At 38.5% G+C, this 2,975-nt stretch overlaps 1 pseudogene; it reads left to right on the forward strand.

The window, feature by feature from the left end:
* The first annotated feature begins 1,490 nt into the window (after positions 1-1,490).
* On the forward strand, positions 1,491-1,609 carry LOC118612367 (annotated as a pseudogene).
* Positions 1,610-2,975: the final 1,366 nt, after the last annotated feature.

Genomic DNA, 2,975 nt, shown 5'->3' on the forward strand with positions numbered 1-2,975 from the left:
CAATATCAAGGGATTTCTTTGTCATCTGTCTTTGAGTTGGATTCAGCCCAAGAGCTAGCTGATGGTCAGACAAAGAGAAATGAGTAAGGCTGAAGTGTTTTCTTTTCCAGTTCCTTCCCTGTGGAGTCACTGTTCTTTGGCTGTATCATGTGATCAAAGGCTATAATTCCCATTAGTTGCCCTTCTCCACAAACCCCTCTTTGTCTCCAGTTTCAGTAATCACTTTCTCCATTTGTCGCTGCCGAGAGAGGTGAGAGTATAAACCCTGCTCTTAACAATGTCCAGTGAATGCATTATTTCTGTGGTTTTTCTACTTTCAAAGTATCTCTTTGTAAATAGTTCCTTTGCTAAATTTTCTTTAAATTACTCATTTTGAGTGTGCTACTTTTTTTCTGACTGATGCATAGGAGTTATTCTGTTTGTTTTGTCCTTGCCAGATGCTCATGTTCTCGGCCTCCCTTTCAGCTAGTAGTGGTTAGGTGATTTGATTCTCTCCAATGAAATTTAAGGGGATGTCAAATAAGGAATTGGGGATGGCTTTTCTCCCTGATGAAAGACATAACAGTTTGAGTGGCAGCTTGTCCCTTTCATTCTCTTATTAATTTAGAAGTTTGGGACAAATACATGATGAGTGGCATGATCAGTCTGTGATCATGAAGCACCAACCTGAGGATAAAGCCAGCACATAGAGGAAGGTGAAGGGGGCAAGAACATCGAGAGTCCAGGCTTTGATGATGGGTCTTGAAGACAGTGCTGCCTTATGCTGACTGCATTTAGACTTCTTGTTAAGGATGTAAAATACACCCTTAAGGTTTAAACTTCTATTAATCAATTTTTCTTTATCGTAGACCATCTGATTCCTAACTCATGAAGTAATGACCTTGTCATTTTCCTGCTTAACATATTCCAGTGGTGTATCATCTTCTACAGAATAATGTCCTAGCATAATATGCAACATCGTCATGCTTTTGCCCATGATGGCTTCTCCACTTTGGTGAGTTCCACCTCACATAGACATCTCAGCTTACACCACGGCCAGCTGCGGATGGTGGAAACTCAATGCTACTACTGCTTCCCTCGAATTCCAGAATGCAGACCTCATCCTCCATGCTTCTTTGCCTCACTAACTTCCAGCTCCATTTCTAGAAAAGGTATATCTGATTGGCTGAGCCCACTGGAGTGCTGATTCCCTCACCAAGGAAATGAGTAGCCATTTGCTTTGGAGGGAGGCCTCAAATTAAAACTATAGATTAAGAAATTCACCTACTATAAGAACAGGGTTCAGATAACGAGTTACCACAAAGCATTATATACACATTCAGTATAATTTCAATAAAATGTGTTAAGTGCAATAGTGGATATGTAAATGGATTCAACTGGAATACAGGATAAGTGGTTACATTCAGACAAGTGCTGTACAATAGAAATAAATAGGAGGCAATATATGTAATTTTTATTTTCTAGTAGCTACATTTAAAAAGAACAAAGAGGTCTATGGCCATGCTATCCTGAACATGCCTGATCCTATCTGATCTCAGAAGCTAAGCAGGATTGGGCCTGGTTAGTACTTGGATGAGAGACCACCTAGGGAGACCAGGTGTTGTAGGCAGAGTGACAAAATGTACAAAGAAACACTTAAAATTAATTTTAATAATATTTAACCTTCTATATTCAAACTATTAATTTAACATGTAATTAATATAAAATTATTGAGATATTTTAACCTTATTTTTCAATATTAAATTTTAGAAACTGATGTGTAGTTTGTTCTTTCTGTACATCCCAATGTGGCTCTTAGCCACATTTCTAGGTCTGCACTATCCAATATGATAGCTCAGTACCTGCTCTCACATTGGATAATGCAGATCTAGTCAAACATAGCAATTAGGAGGAGAGCAGTGACCTGGATTATCAATCTGCCCAGGAGGTAATGGAAACTTTTCATTCGATTTCAGAAGGCCAGCCAGATCTTGCAAATTATTGTTTTGTCCTGATTTAGAAAGTCATCTGATATGATGTACATCTAATGTGCAGGGCTCTCCTCTGCACTATGAGAGATGGATACATGATATCTAAGTCAGACGTAACCGACTTGGGAAACAAGTGCAAGGATTTTGGTAGCTTTATCATTTAAATTGTTGACTTCCAGTTGCCTGGTAACAATTGACCAGTGTGGTCATAATGCTAAGTTTAAGTTTTGATTGTGTTTTTTTTTGCTTTTAGGCTGAGGCCATGGCAGTGGATGAGATCTTCTAATGACAGAGAGTGTAGAGGCACAAAAGGGTTAGTGTCATGAGTCCCCAGAGGTATATCACCACTTAAGAGTAAAGAACAAGTGGACTAAGAATTAGTGTTCAAAATGGTAAAAGAACCAAGAATAACTAGCTTCTCAGAAGCCAAGAGTATCAGTTGCAAAATTATTTTCTTTTTGGAAAGCTGACTGAATTTGGAGTCATTTCCCAATTCATGTACATAGGTTTGCCTAAAAATTCACCCTTAAAAAACCCATTTAATTAGGCCCTTACAATAACCTATTTGTTCTCAGGTTCTTATTTCACACAGAATCTCTTCTGAACCTTTATCACAGTCCTTAACCTCCTACTTACTACTACTTCTCTCCTGCTTTATTACTAGCTAATTTTATCTCCCGCTTACAAAAAAAAAAAAAAAAAAAAAAAACCTTCAGGGTGGATCCCCACCCCTTCCTCAGTACTCTCCCACACACAAATGATTTCAATCTATTTTCATCCTTCTTTTGTTGGAGTTTGGAAATGCCTAATAAATTACACCACTGTTCTCCCACTGCCCGGACTCAACCGCAGTTTGGAGCTAAATGAGAGATAGATACAGGAGTCAGGCAGAGTGCAAAAGTCATCTAGATTTGTGGTTAAACTCTTAGAGAATGTGGCTTAGGACTCTAGCCAATTGGGCTTGAAGTCCTAATCTAGCTATCATGTTTTTTTTTTCATTTGTCG

Source organism: Rousettus aegyptiacus, unplaced genomic scaffold (genome assembly GCF_014176215.1).
Source record: "Rousettus aegyptiacus isolate mRouAeg1 unplaced genomic scaffold, mRouAeg1.p scaffold_m13_p_15, whole genome shotgun sequence".
In the NCBI taxonomy this organism is placed as follows: domain Eukaryota; kingdom Metazoa; phylum Chordata; class Mammalia; order Chiroptera; family Pteropodidae; genus Rousettus; species Rousettus aegyptiacus.